The sequence below is a fragment of the Falco punctatus genome, assembly GCF_963210335.1.
Source record: "Falco punctatus genome assembly, chromosome: 7".
Classification (NCBI taxonomy): domain Eukaryota; kingdom Metazoa; phylum Chordata; class Aves; order Falconiformes; family Falconidae; genus Falco; species Falco punctatus.
In genome coordinates, this window is record NC_137587.1 from 2169111 (window position 1) to 2185060 (window position 15950).

Genomic DNA, 15950 nt, shown 5'->3' on the forward strand with positions numbered 1-15950 from the left:
ATAAAACCTGCAGTAAAGATATGAGAAGGGTGCGCCTTGCTGAAAGCGTACTGACTGGAACTTAAAACGCTTTTTTAAGCCTCTGTTTTAGTCTCTGTGTGCTCTTTATCCCTTGCACTACAGAGCGCGATTTCCTCTGATGCCCTCTGCTTTGAGGAAGGTCTGTAATTTAACTTCTGGTTTCCACCATCCTCCTGTGTCTTTTATCTCACGTCTCATAATTTTAAAGAATTTTGTTAGCCACCTTAAGGACATTGCTTTAGCTAGGTTCTACTTTACTCCATAAAGCTTTTTAAAAATCTTTTAAAGCCTAGTATTTCTTTACGCTGGCTCTTACAAGGCGTGTATTTGCCACTGGAACCAAAAATACTGGTTGTGCTAGAGTCTACACCTTCCCTACAACTCTTTGAATGAACTTCCCAGGTTCCCCACAGGTCTCCTTTGGGAGCACGTTCATGGCCCCTTCACCTGTACCTGCAGACGTGGACACCCCCCTCCTGCCAGGGTACCCCCGGAGCTCCCCGAGCCCCCGGCTCTTGGCAGTCTTGAGCACAAAGGAGAAGACGGTCCCAGCTGGGGGCTTATTCTTCATGTTGTCTGGGCTTCTTCTGCCTCTTGGCTGGAATCGGCACCCCCAAAGCAAGTACAGTTCCAGGACCAAATTTTCCGGGTGTCTTTGTTCTAAATTTAGGATCTTGTGTCCCCGTGTCGCTTCTTGAAACAGCTCATCTTCTCCAGAAGCTATGCTTCACTAATGCTGCTTAACTGCAGATTAATAATGATCGAGCCACCATGCTTCTTATTAAATATTTATATTGTGGTAGCACATAAAGGCTGTAATTGGGGTCTAATTGTGCTGATTTATTCAGACCAGTTCCAAGACCTTTGCTACTACTAACTCTGCAGCTAGCAGCCCTCCTACATGTCCTTGTCCTTCTCTGTCATTTTCCTTGGTCAGGTCAGCACATGAAACCGATCTCTGATTCCCTGGTGTGGAAACCGAACAGCCAAAACCTGCAGTGCGCTGACAGCTTGCTGCGCTTGTTCTCTCTTCATCCCTTCTTTTGATTTATTCTTGGATTTTTCAAAAAGAAGGGGACAGGGCAGCCTGTCTCCTGAATTCCCCTGCAAATTTTTGCCCTCGTCAGTGTATCTTTTGTATGTCTGTTGATTATAAAGATCGTGAGGCAGCCCAGGTGAGCAACCGCCTTCTTCCCTCACGCGCATAATGCAAATTACTTCTCAGCTCAAACTACATAGCTCAGCTGCTGCCGATGCCTTATACATGTTGAAGAATCTTAATATCTTTCCCCTTTCTTAAAAACTAATCTCCTTTAATCCTGGCAGCACTGTAAGGTTCAAAGATGTTTTATATTATGTACAGGTAGGATTATGGTTTATTCGTTAGTAGACGGGAAAGATTGATTTATTTTTTTTTCCCCTATTGCATCCCTGGTAGTTTTTTCTTTGCTGAAATTCTATTTGATGCTTTTTTCTCTGCTCAGCCTGACTCTGCAGAAGGTAGAAGATATAAGCCTCAATATGAAAAGTAAATGCCACAAGGCCTGTTGAAAGCAAACTAGCATCACTCTTTCTGTGACAGGGAGGTAGTATTCTGAACTAAGCTGTGCAATGCCCTTACACCCTCCACTCTCCTGTCAGCCGCTGTGTTATCATCTTCAGTTTTCATTGTTTTAATGGTCACTGTGGTCTGGAACGAAGAGAATTTTGGATCCACAGCAAGAGGCAAGCTTGTCAATAAAGATCCCCTTCCCGCTTTAGGATTTCCTTAAACTCTTAGGTCCAGTTGTCAACGCAGATCTGTCATATCTTAGGCAGCAAATCACTTTAAGGCACACGGAGGAAATTCTCAGCTTGAAGTGCCCCCAAACCCTTCCTATAGCGATAAGGACACTGCAAGATGTGCTTCGCCTAGTCTCCCTGGGTGATTGAAACGGAGCTTTGTTGACAAGCCACAGACCAGTTGTTTATTTTGAGAAAGTGGGACAGAATACGTTGGTGCGTTACAGAGCAACGTCATCTAGCAGAAGTAATGAAGGCAATTCTGAAATAACAGTTGTTTTCAAGTTCACCTTCTTTTTTTTTTCTTTCTTTTTTCTTTTCTTCGTCATAGCTGGAAGTCTTTATTAGGACTGTGCTGAGGGTTGGAATCTTTTTGTTGGTGTCCTCATGTCCTGTAAGCACTAGACAGCACAAAAGACAAGTCAGCGTTGAAGTAACAGGTCTTTATAGGTCCAGTGATTTCTTTTGCACAAGCACATAATCTGTTGTACAGCTCTTACTCTGTACATCAAAGAAGCCTTTAGGGTTAAAGATCATTTGGCTGCCAGTCACAGCTCAGTTAAGTCCTGTTTGTAGAATATGATTGCTAAGATCTGAGATAGGACCAAGAGTTTTAAGAATGGAGGGCGTATTTTGAAGTGGATGTCAACTCTTGGTGTAAGGAGAACACAGGGCAGAATCTGAATGCTTCAGTATGTGGAAAAGGCACAAATAGGAAGCCTGGTGCAACACTGAAGATCTCCAGAATTTACCCAATTAGTATGGTAACGAACGCGAGAAGAGAGTAAGCAGCACAAAAATAAACCTTTCGGCAGTTCAGTCTAGGAAGGCTTCTGGCACGATTCAGTGATTGGTGATTATTAATAAACAAGTAAGATCCAGAGAAAGAAAGGAAATAATAATAATGATAAAAAAAGCATAACAGCGAACAAACGGTAAATACATTCAATAAATTAGGAAAATTGTATGGCTGTGCAGAAGAGCTTGATGGCAGACCCAGATGCCTGGGATGAGGATTCTCCATCTAGAATGAGGATTTAGTGAAATCTCTGATGTAACGAGAAAACAGAGTTCGAAAATGGGGTATGCTAAGGTTAGGATGTGGTCGCAGAGGTCTCGGCCATTCTGAGTCTCGCTTTATGCAGCATCTGGAATTCACAAAAACAGTCTGTGTAACACAAAAGCATCTGCAGAATGAGGTGGAGGCTGTGTCTGGGCTGAGCAGGAGTGTGTGTGGCTTGTGTGCTGGATGCCTCCAGATAGCTTTGCCTAGTGCTGTGGGTGATCCAAATGTTGTAAAACGTAGTTCCTGGTGTCCTGGTTTTAGCCCGACTGCTAGGATGCCCCACAAAGCCACTATTGACACCGATGCCAGCCCAACACTGAAGTTTACAAGAAGCAGCAGAAGGGACCGAGGCCAGTTACCCAAGCTGTAGCCACAAATATGAAAGGTGGGGTTCTCAGACTCCTGAAGGAAACCGGAGGAACATTCTTTTCCTTTCTGAAGAATTCCCATCGGTCGGGTATGAGGTAAGCTTCTGTTCTGGCCGTTATCAGGTTCGTGCCCTCAGTACCTTACTCCTGAAGACTTCCGTGCCAGCTTTGTGGAGTTGAACAGTTCTGCTTTGTAGCTGTTCTGCTCTGTAGCTGTGAACACAAGTGCATTGTTCGTCAAACGAACCAGTCTAAAACGCACAGAGTGCTTTTCCTGCCAGTGGGTTTTATCCTTGTTGTGCAGGAATCAAAGACTGAGATGATCATTCCGTCCTCCGTGTGTGTCTGGTGAGACTGCCAAGATCCAGGCGCCCAGTTAGCATCCGTGCTATTTGGGTTTTTATTGCAGAGTCTTGCCTAACTAGGAGCTGGTCTGAATAAAGCCAATTCCAGCTAAAGCCATGACGTTTTAAATCTTCCTCCCGTTTTCCTGAGCCAGCCAGTTTTCCTGGATGATCCCTGGATGCACAGTGTAAAACAGAACCTGTTGAGCTAGAGCTGTGCGGCGCGGGGCACCCTGCGGCCGGGGCTGCAGGGCTGAGCTGGCCGTGCCCCGTCGCGGCGGGGGAGCAGGCGGCACTGCTGCCCGCTCTGCCCAGCCCCTTCCCTGCACGCAGCATCTGCCGTCTGTGGGAGCGTAATTTAGTGCTAATTAAGAAGTGAGTGGGAGCCATAAGCTCATTTCATTTAGAACCTGGAAATGGCCTCCTGGGAGCCCCGAGAGGGTACCGGCTGCTTTCTCGCCACAAAAGCTTCTCCACCCCACTGCTGTAACTCACCAAGCTCCAGATCTGAAAATTCAACGCCAGCTCAGATTTACGGAGCATTAAGCGACTGAATTAAATCCTCAGCATTCACTCGGCGTCGGCCTGACTGAGTAAAGGATTTCACGGGCTGGGGTGCTCTACAAGGCCATAATTTATAACGTTATGCAGAAGCTGCTCCTCCGAGTTTTATTTTGGCTTGCCGCAATTTCTTTTTATTAAGGCCCCAATAGTATTTGTTGTTTTTCTGTTTGCTTTGATGTGGGAGTTTTAGATTAAATCTAAATAAATAAATGAGGTTTAAAATTAAATTAGATTTCATTTGCATGAGTTGGGGAGTGAAGTGCATCTTTCTTTCACCATATAAAACCTAACAGACCCATTTACCCATCACAGAGCCCTCAGTTGCTCCTGAAAAAAAATGACATTTCCCTCTGCGTAGAAAATACTTAAAAGTCCCAAGAATAGATTTATAGGAATATTTTAACCTTTTCTTTGATCCTTGAAATGTCATTGTTCTGTAGGCTACATTGCAAAACGTGACCTTTTATAGGAACCTTGGGATGGATTTGATCTTTGGAAGACGTTTTAGAGATAATGCACTACAGGGTGCAAAGAACGTTCGCTCCCCAAAAGGAGCTGAAAGTGGTTTCGTCTGCGGGTATTTGTGTTTGTGACATACCTGGAGGACTAAAGAGTTGTTTATGGTGAGGCTTGTACTCCAGGGACAGCAATGAGGAAAATAATAAGAGAACGTGGCGTCTTCTTTTGGTTTAATGCTCAGCAGTCTTTATTTTCATTGCGCTTAAAAGAAAAATTTAAGTAGCAGAAATTGTTCACATGGGAGGTGCTTGCAAATGAACATGGTTGAGACGTAGCAGTGCTTCATAGTCAGTAGCTGTTTGCTTGTCCGTGCACCCTGGCTTCTGGACTGGCGGAACACAAAGCCGAGCGGTTGGGGAAGGCAGAGAGCTTGGCCCTTTGCTTCAGGTTTCTGTTTGCTCTGCTGGTGTCCCCTTCCGCGGCTCTGCAGCCCGTCACTCCCGAGCGCTGTCCCTGCCTGCCTTACACCAAGTGTTCTCCGTGCCGCCCGCGGGATGAATTCCCCAGCAGGAGCGCTCGGCGTGGAAGCACCTGACGCGCCGCCACATTTCGGTGCTGCCTGCAGGACGCCGTGAGCCCAGGCAGACGCGAGCCCGCGGGGTCAGGCTGTGAGAGGGCTGTCTCTGTGCTTTGCCACTAACTGTCCCAGACCAGATCTTTCTGAAAGATGCCGCAGCTCTTACACCAAATAGTGTAAGGCCGTACCTGATGGCGTAGCTCTTGCTATCTGCAGGATTTTCACCGAAACCTATTGTTGTTGGAAGAATGTGTTAGATTATCCCCAGGATATGAGCGATGTGATTTCTGTCCCAGTGGAGCTTGCAGTCCAAGCAGAGGGGAAACCTGTTGGGTGGGAATGCAGTAAGAAGGGTAGTGGGTGAGATAGCAAAGATTGTAGGTTGGCGTCCTATTCGGTGTTCATCCCAGTTTAGGGTGAAGTAGTGGGCAAAAGCACCAAATAAATTCTGAGCCCCGTCAATATTCCAGGGCTTCCTGGCGCTGGCTCTTGGGGCCCCTGGCTGCTGAACCGCCTGCCCTCCTGGTGAGGCTGTGCTGGGTCCCGTCCCTCTGGAGCTCGACATGTAGGCAGAAAATGCGGGATTTGCAGATACCCTGAGAAGTCAGAGTGCAGAAGGCTGAAGGGTGGGAAAGAGACACTGGCCTGAAGGAGAGGAGGGTCTGGATGGCAGCGAGCCTGCCTTGCAGAGACCGAGAGCCGTGGCAGGGTGCAGTCCTCGGGGCCTTTCAGGGAAGCCATGGAGGCCTGAACAACATTGTCTTTGTAGACACGGGGCCTGGAAGGATTTTATACATACCTAATGTGCTGGAAAAAACATTAGTGTCTGGGAGTCGTTGGCCTTTTTCAGTGTGACATGACTATCGGGAAGTGATGGCCGGTGACATTTTGAGTGTTGGAAGTGAAATGAGCAGAGTAAGGCTGTCTTAATGGCAGGTTGCAGCAGGGAATGATGCACAGGTTGTACCTTAAGTGAAAATGTAGTAGGTAAGACACAGTCTCCTGGCTTTGCTCAAATAAGTGAGCTGTTACTGCGGTGCTTCGCACAGATGCCCCACCACTGGACAAGTGGGGCTTGAGCGGGTTCTGCACGGGGCAGGCACCCCATTGCTTCAGCTGTGTTTTACCTTGTCCGTGTATGGCATTCGGTCTCTGTGTGCTGCCAGAGATGAGCTGAAAATCAGAAGTGTGATAAGACGTTATGTGAACCTTTCTCTGAATCGTTGATAGTAGTGGCAAAACACTTCAGTGTAACATAGTCAACCCCAAAACGCTCTGAACAGCTGAGAAAAACCTGCAGTTGAGTGTGGGATGTTTCACTTGTATTGCAGGAAAAAGGTGATTATGTATAAATCCTCTGTTGTCAAGTGAGTCATCAGCAATATTAATGTGATGTGTAGCATCTGGTTGCATCTTGCACTCTGTTAGAGGTCATAAGATTATCAGAAAATTATTACAGGATGTGTCTGTTTTATGCTATGTGACTTGTACGGTACTGTGAAATCCAAAAGAGGATTTTGTTGTCTAGGGAAGCAACCAAATCTATGATAATCCAAGCAGGTGGTAAGCCATAAGAAATCACCGCATCTAAAAACTCTCTGACAACCAAAGGTGAACTTGTCCCCAGAGGAATTTAGGGTTGTTTCCTTTGCCTTCCTCCTGTATGTCACTTAACTCCGGCTGTGGGATAGTGTATTAACATGTATTAAGAAGTGGGTGAGGGATGGGGAAGGCGATACCAGATGTCTTTGATATCATCAGGTCTCCTTGCCCTGAGAGAAAACCAATTCTAGGTGTTTAGTGAGACTGTACTTTGAAGTCATGATTTGAATACATGGGGCACTGTATCGCATTGTGAATTCAAGTCCTCTGCCCCGCTGCCTAGGAGGTGTCTCCGACCTTGCTCTCCGAAACAGTACTCAGTAGTGAAGTGTTACTGGACTTGTCCTCTACACCTTAATGTGAGAGGAAGCATTGGATGGAATCCAGAGCAGAAACTTGGAAATTAAGTTTCACGTAGATACTAATTCACTTTGTTATTTTCTTCATTTCCCCAAAAGACTGAGAGTCGTCACACAAAACAGACGCTCCCGAGATTCAAGAAGGCAATGAAAGTCTACAGCAGAGCTCCTTCAGAAATACTGCACCTGTTTTTCTTCTCAGTTGTATAATCCAAATAATTGCCTTTGTTCTGTAATACAGTAAAATTGATTTATCTTCTCCTTAAATCTCTTTTAGTTGGCACTCTCAAGGTGCTCTGTGATGCCAGGCGTGCCGTTCCCCAGCCCCCGGGGAATCTGCCCGGGATGGTGGTCAGGCTTGCCCTTGCACTGAGACGTTTTTGAGGCTTTGAGGTGTTAGTGCGTGTTCCCCGCTCCACTGCTAGAGGAGGTTTGGGGTGATTCTTCCCCCCGGTTGCTTCTAGCAATCTGCGTTTGAGGCATTTCCTGAGCCAAAGGCTCCATCTGAGCCATCATGTTTGATAGCCGCTGATAGACGTGTCCCCTGTGAATTTAGCTAATCGCATTTGGAGCCATTTATACTTTTGACCTCCACAGAAATCCGTGGCACTTTAATTCCACAATTTGAGTGTGTGTTGTCTGAAAAGTCATTTCTTTCATTTGTTTCAAACCTGCTGCTTGATCATTTTACTGGCTGCCTTCTGGTTTGTGTGGTATAAAAATAATGAATAATCATCCCCTATTCAAATTCTGTGTGCCGTTCATGGTTTTAAAACTTTTTATCATATTCATCCTCAGACATGTCTTTTCCAAGCTGCAGAGGTCTAAACTATTTCTTTCTTTCTCATCTGGAAGCTGCTTTATACCTCTCACCCAACAGCAATGCAACATTATTGTCATTTTCTCTGTTGCATCCTTTTCAAGGTGGAAGAACCTTAATTGTGCATAGAATTCTAGGTAGGCACTCTCCATTGATTTCTACATATTTAGCATGTAGTAGCATATTTAGGACTTCTTAATTCCTTCTTGATCATAGTTCCTTCATGATAGCTCCATCCCTGGTTTAATTGCGCAGCAGCAGAATACGGAGGGATGTCATTGGAAAGCAATCTGGTGGAGTCAGAAGAAGCCATGTTCCCCAGAACTGCAGATCTAGAGCTCAAATCATGATTTATCATTTTCTTTGCTACGGTCTCCATCCATCACCCTTCATTTCGCATTCTAATGCTCTCGTTTCTTCAGTGTCATGAATTGCTCATCTAGCAAAACTTACTAATGGAAGATGTCAGAAATGTGGGTGGATTCTGCTTCTCTGTTACTTAGAGAAATTAACTCCTGGATGCCTTGCATTTCTGAGCTGTTTGTTTTCACTTAGGATGCTGTGTTTTCAAAGAGTTACTGCTTAATAACAGCAAGTCACCCTAAGATAGAAGGCCGGGTGCCTGTGGATTTGCTTTATCATACAAATTTAGTGCAACCCCTATCTCCTCAGTGAAGACCACTTTCCTCCCTTTTTGAGATGTGCTGGGAGAGTGGGGAGTATGAGAAAAATTGTATTCCTGAGCTATTTTGTGGCACGAGCCGCATTGCATGATCGCACATTCTAATTCAAAAGTGATTTTGTCATTCCCATTGACATTTGGAGGGTTTCAGAGCACTCAGGCTTTGCCAGCCTTCCTACCCACGAAAGGTAATGTTTGAGTTGAATGTTCGAGGAACATGAGTTTTGAATTGTGTATTGAATCACTAAGTTCAGAATGTTACTTGTTTTCATGCTGGAAATTGCATCCACATCCAAAACCTTTTCTTTCATCTGCCACTTCCTCCCCCACCCCAAACTCCATGTCCTGCAGATCTCTTTGATAATCACTTCTGCCACTCTTCTCGTCTTGGGAAAACGTGATCTTGGGGAATGTCTTCTCAAGAAGACGTCGCTGGGAACCTGCTGTAGACGCACAGCAGGAGAGAGGTGTGTGGGAGGAGGTGGCTGTGTCCGGGGCGGCTTAAGAACTCCACAGTTGCAGCTGTCCAAGAAAACTCCAGCTAACAGATAGGTGAAAGCAGAAGACGGAACGTACAGCTCCCCAAAGGGCAAGGGCAAGGTGCTGTATCCTGGACAATTATTATTATGATTGACTCCTGTCCTGGAGCTCTTGCAGAAAGCCATGGTCTGGTTCTGCCACTCCTGGAAGCCACAAGTTCCTTTTTCTCTTCTCCGTGCTGCCTGCCTTGCTCCCACAGCCCTCTTCATGGCAGCTCCGTTTCTCCGTCTCTGTGCCCAAACCAGCCCCCTCTCTTCTCTGCATCCCCCTCCTGCTGCCAGTGACCCCGGAGATGCGCAGTCATAAGGCAGATGTCCCATCCCTCTGCAGGGATGCAGCTGGAAACCCACCGCGCTGGCACGGTGCTTGCATGTAGGACAAGAACAGGCTGTGGAAAGCATTCACAACTACTTTAAAGTAGATTGAGATTTTTGCAGCCAGCCTCCTGAGAACTTGCGCTTGGAGGAAAAAGGAGGAGAACCAGATGTATCATATTATGGGCTGGAAGTTCTGTGCCTAGGTTTGCTCAGGATTTGCCGTCACCCAGTACAGAGACCGGATGCCTGGCCAGGGATCACAGCCCCCCGTGGTATAACGTCGCTTGCGGCACTGAAAGAAAACCTGGCTGGCTGTGTAAAGACACCTGAACTTTTTGTCACCTTGAATACTGCGCTTATGCTATCCTTTCTCTTCCCCTCTGAGCCCTCATCTGTGCTGAGGTTCTTGGAGCAACACTTTTTCCAGCTGCTTGGGGAAGCATTTTGACCCAGGGACCTGTACGTGCTGTCATATAGTGTAACTCTGCGGTGCCCGTGTTACAATATCTCCATCTTCTTCACCTCGCAAGGCCAAATGCGTGACTCTCTGCACTTAACTGGCTTCCTCTTCCCCTACCCCGTGCTGACAGCAATGCCCCAGCGATGCATTAGTGATGCGTCTGAGCTCGGGAGTCGTGGCTGGCTGAAATTTCAGCCCTTACGAGAGAAAACAGACTGTGGAAGCCACAGCTTTTCATTCTGCCCTAAGGTTGTTGTGAGTGAATCATCAAAATAGTGTGATTCAGTTGTAGCCATGATGTTGTTTTTTCTCTGGTGCCACGAGCATGGAAATGCAGAATTGATACGCTCGGAGTTCTGGTCACAGGTGCTGCCTGATCCCTTTAATGCACAGACGGTAACAGGTCTTACTTCTAGTGGATCTAATCCCTAGTACACGACTCCTCTTCTCAGGCTCGGCTTAATTCGGGGACAAACGGTAACATAAGGACTTTGCTTGTCTGTCTTTTATTCAGATGTTTCTCTCTGCCGTCTCCCCATGCTTCTTTACATCTTTCCTTTCAGAACACATATGGGGCCTAATGCAGACGCATTGGGAAGTCTGTACTGACATGTCACACGAGCGTCTCTGACACAGATACCAACCAAATGCGTTCAGACAGCCCCTGCCGCAAGATTTTTTTGCCCATCCTGTTTCAAAATGACTGTCACCCATGCTCGCCAGAGCGAGCCCCAGGACCGCCACCGCGTGCCCGAATGGCATCGGGGGAGAAGAGGTGCCCGGCACAGGTGCTGGTTAAGGTGAAGGACTAGGTAGTCCTAAAGACTTGCTGTGGTGGTGTGGCTCAGGTTAGGTTTGTCAGATTGTCAGTCTGTGCAGCGTGAATCACTCATGAGATGTTAATTCCATGTCTGGCTCACAGACTAACAGCGTACTCGCCTCAGTTCTTACCGTGATGACAAACTATCTTCCCTTCCTGTTCCTATTTATAAAACGTGTCGTACTTGTCAAATTACGGCACTAAACCCTCCATGTCAAACCAGACGGCAGCTGTGAGAATCCTGAGGAAACGTCTATGGGGAAATTTTTCCCCTCTTCTGAATTCTCTTCATGTGGTTTCTCTTTTGTTTCTTCCCTGCTCCTTTCTCCTGAGTAACTTCTGAGAGCAAGATGATTCTGCTGTGGACGAGTTTCAAACCAGTGAACGGGTTTAGTCTCCTGTGCTTTCCACACACCGTTCTGCATGCTTGTCTTCAGACCTGGGCTTACACAGTAATGTGTTCATTATTTCTGTGACTGTCAGAAAACCAGATGGAAGTCGCCTCTTTAGATCTTCTCTTTCTCTCTTTCGGTATTGGACATGACAAATAAATGAAGATCTCTTCTCCAGAAAGTTTTCAAAAGTCCTGAGGAAGAGAAGTGCTGTGCAAGGTGATGATTTGCATGGTCGCACTGGCTAGAGCGGTCACCCTTCGCCTCCCTTTAGGGGGTGATGTGTTGGGCAGGATTTGCTCCCAGTGCCCGCGGGAGCAGGTCTTCATGGCGAGCTGTCATGGAGTGGGGGCAGAGGAAATGAAGCGGGAGGTAGAGCAAAGAGAGAGAGTCTTCAGACTAAACGTGGAGAAAGCTGAGAGGAGTAGTGGCATTAGCAAGTCTTCAGCACGGGGGTTTGTTCGGCGAGCCCTCGCCTACCAGGTCTCCATCGCTTCCCTGAAGCCGCGTGGCTAGGGAGCAAGGTGGGACCACGCGGGCCTCGATGGCCGTGTAACTGATGGGAGAGGTAGAACCGTTTGCCTGCTGCTCGCTGATTTCCAAATGTCATTAAAGGACCTTCATTTTTCTTCTACATTTCATGTTTCTTGCCCTTTCTGCTACTCCTTTACAAAGAAATAACCAGACAAAATCCCATTTTTTACCAAAGTCTGTACAAAATCTTCTTTGAGTTGCTTCATAGCGTAGTGCATTTTTCATCGCGCTCCCACTCCTTAATGCCCAATTTTTGTGTTTGGTCTTACATCATTCCTTTCAAAGACATCCTGAGGACGAAATCTAATGGCTGGCTTCTTCTAAAAGATTGCTCTAAGCTTGGCAGGACCTCAGCTCGTGGAGTAGAATAGTACATCAGTGTAACACAATGTCTGGGCAGTACTTACAGGGCAAGCAATTAAACTACAACAACAGTGACCCCTGAAATGCAGTGTCCTGATGTAGAGTAAATTTCTTCATGTTAAAGGTTTATATTGCTTCCTCAGGAGCTGGTTTGGGAGTTCTTTCACATCACAGTCTGGATATAATTGGTGCATGCTGCTGATTTATTCCTCTGACAGGTCGAATAACCAGTATATTTCATTGCTAAGTTGAGCGGGGCTTTTATTTTCACAAATTATATTTCTATCAAATATTCATTTGTCTGCTTCATGGTCCACAGAAGATTTGGACCGTTTGGTGCTTGCAGCAAGTGAATTTACCCAGTGGGTTTGCTCTTCCTCCAGCTTCTCCTGTAGCGACAGTTGTTGCCGGCAGAGGAGCAGTTTGAGCGCGGGCATTGCTGTTCCGTTCGTCTAGCCGTGGCTTCCCCCTCCCCGCCCCGAGATGAAAATGCATTAGGAACCATCTCAAGTGATGGTTTGGAAGCTCTTAGTGCTGCGGCAGGCTGGGGTCTAGCAGCAGTTCCTTTATTTGCTGTGTTTTCAAAGAGTTGTAGGCTTCTGGTGTGAGCAGTTTATATTGAACGTGAACTTGATGGGCTGTGTCCTACCACGGATCGATAGAAAGTACAGGGCTGTGTACAGTCATAGAGAAGGCATCCTGTGGGAGAACATTAAGGATGCAAGGAAAAGTGTGCAAAAGTAAGAAAATGCATATAATCGGTTTTTGCAGAGAAATTCTATCTCTCCTTTTTGCTGCATTTGCATTACAATATTATATTTAATAATATGATAATAGTTCTCAAATAATACACCATAATGGAATATGATAATTTACATGCAAGTTTAGAAACATTTGTCGGATTTTAATTTTCTTGCTCTAGGTTTCCTCGTTTTCATTATCACAATGTGTCCGAATTAGACTGCTTACAGACGTTCTCAGTAAATCATTTACACCAATAATTTTGCAAGTAACCTTGTTAGAAATGTTCTTTCCCGGAGCAGAGACAGCTAACGATGAACCTGATTTGACCGTTTGTGCATTCGCTGAATGCAATACTCCTTAACTGTAATTTAGGGACGAAGGTAAATAAATAGGGATCTAAATTATCTGCAGTCTCGCATTAACCCTCTGTGCGATTCAGCTTTCCCTCTTTCCCCAGGGAAATAAAGTCGATCTGTGGTCTGATAAGGTCAGTCTGCTTATACTGAGATTTAAATTATGTTCTTTAATTGCGGTTACTTCTCATGCAGAGTCGAGCTTGGCAACCTTTTCTTTAACGTCAGTATGTTTGCGGAGAGGGATGGGAGGGAATTACTTCAGCATGTGCTCACACAAACCCGCATTGTCTCGTGGTGTCCAGCGAGGAAGCGGCGGGGGGCAGGGGAGCAGGTATCAAAAGGAATTATCATCTTGATCATATCCTACCTAAGACTGTAGCTTAAGCGCTCGTGGAGAAAGCAGGAGAAAGGGATGCAAATCCATCCTTTCAGGTCAGAAGGCTTTCCATCCCTTAAGAAAGATCCTTTTCCAACAAGCTAGGGAGTGTTTTGAGGCCAGTGCCCTTAGCCGTGCTTCTTGCCGTCCTGTGAGGGTACTGATGGAAATCCTGAGCAGCATGGTGAGAATGCTGAGCTGGCAGAGAGAGTGCTTTAATTCCACTTCTCGCTCCACTGCATGGTTAATTATTTTTGCACAGAAGAAAACACTAAAAGAAGTCCGTCCCAAAATACAGAATAACCTAAGTATATAGTACTCCACAAGCAATTTGGAGATAAAAATTTGAATCTTTAGGGCCATTAAGCCTAGTTTTCTTCTGTCCTTGGTGAATGCTCTCACCTCTGAGCTGTTCTATAAAAACTAAATGCACCGCAAGTTTTGTGAGTCCAACCAGTCATTTCCCTAACTTTTTTTTTTCCTTCGAACAAGCACTATAAAGGGCATGTTTTATTCTGAATAAACCAGAATGTTTCCTGTTGAGCAAAGCAGTGGTTTCCAGTTGCCTCTTTTCTGTGCTGAAGAATTTTAAATTGAACTCGATTTGAAGCAGATCTTTATCTCCATTTAGTATTTTTTCATAAATGTCCATTTCAACCCACTTGGGGGGGGGGGGGGGGTTGTCATTGATTTGATTGCATAGCTTCGGAGCAGTTCTGCTCCATGTCCTGGCCCAGTGCTTTCCCGTCTGTGATGGCAGAGCCCTTGGGAGGCTCCGGGTGGCTCTGAATGGGTCTGCAGAGCTGGGCGAGACAGCTGTACTAAATCTGCACAATTTCGGAGAGAGCAGGGTCACTGTGAGAAAGCCATTCTGGGACCACAGATGGAATTCACGGAAAACCACAGCTCAGGTCGGATCCAGCAAAGCACATAGACACCTGCTTAATTTTAAGGAATCTGCTGTGTCCCGTGGAATTTTACAAGTCTCATGGTTTTATGAAGCATTTTTCAGGACTGAGGTAGAGCACTTGGTGCAGGACAAAATCAACTTCTTAATGAGTTTACCAGAAAACCCCACAGGCATACTCAGCATGTGCTTTTTAAACATGTATAATTGGGTCAAATGAAAACTAATTCCCATTGGAGTCAGGCCATGCCCAAGGAACCCTTCCGGGTTTATTCTTTGAAATCCTTCAGGCAGAAATATTCCTGTGCCAATTTCGACTTCAAAACCTTCTTGCCCATGGAGCTGTACAAGAATAGGCTGACAAGAATTCTTCTTCTATGAGAATTTTTCCTGCTTTCCATACCCCTCCCCTGCCATCCTTAGCCCTCTCGCTTTCCTCGCTGCCTCTCAGCATACCAGAAAAGGTCAGAAGCAATTTGATCAAACATCCCAGGAAACGAGCGACTTTGAAGGGAGTGCAGGGCTGTGGAATTTGAATATAAGAGGTTAATATTTTGAGGAATTGTTAGATCCTGGAAATAGAGCATTATAATGAAAAACCACCCTTGAACCTTACATCTAGCTATTGTAGATTAAAGAAAAATAAATCTTTTCATTGGGGGGGAAAAAATAAAAAGACTTCCTACTGAAGGTATCTTCTCCCCCCCTTGCTGCCTGGGTGATATAGTTGGGATGGTTTTCCATCCCTCGGTACATACTCTACAGGTGCTGTGAAATCTAGGGAAGAAACAAGTGAATTAACAGTCCCAGAGGGCTGTCAAAATGCAAGAAGTTATACATTAAAGACAGACTTAGCCTAAATTGGTGTGTCTGAATTCGTGAATGAATTGGCAAGCGGCTGTGCTCGCTCTCTGAAGCAAGAGCTGCTGAACTTTGGCGGCTGCTGACCAAAACCCCCGGACTGCCTGGTCTTTAATTGATGGTGTGGAATGGGTGCTGCACCGCTGCTGAAGTGTCCCTCGTTCTTATCTGCTGGCCAGACTGGCAAAGCTGTTTGTCCATTTGCTTATCGATATAATCTGAGACTTCTGGGCTCGCTCGCACGTGTGAGCCTGTGCTTTCTCCTTCGTATCCCGGCAGGATTTGGCTGCGTTGGAGACTGAGCATCTTCGCTTTTGCGATAGCTGGTTTAAAACCATGCGGGAAGGCAAGCTGCGATGTAACACGCTAGCTTTGTACACGGGGGGGGTGGGGGGGGTGGGGGGGAAGCTTCCACATCCGAGTGCTGTACCTTAAATCTGGAGGCGAGCCATTCTGACTTGGCTTACGCCTGTCACTGTCAGGTGTTGGCCTTTTTGGTAGCACCAGCATTCCTTCCCTTCATGGGGAGATGCAAGCTGAGAAAGCCTCCAGCGCCTGGAGACAGGCTTTAACTCCAAGTGTTGGTGCGTTTCATTTTGATCTTGGCTCTCTGGTTTCCAAGTTCCACTTTACCTT

The 15950-nt window shown here is 46.1% G+C and overlaps 1 protein-coding gene across 7 annotated transcripts in view; it reads left to right on the forward strand.

Annotated features, from left to right (window-relative positions):
• The window catches only part of LOC308067309 (transmembrane protein 263-like), a 204224-nt gene that overhangs the window by 158018 nt on the left and 30256 nt on the right, over nt 1-15950 (forward strand). The window lies entirely within an intron of this gene.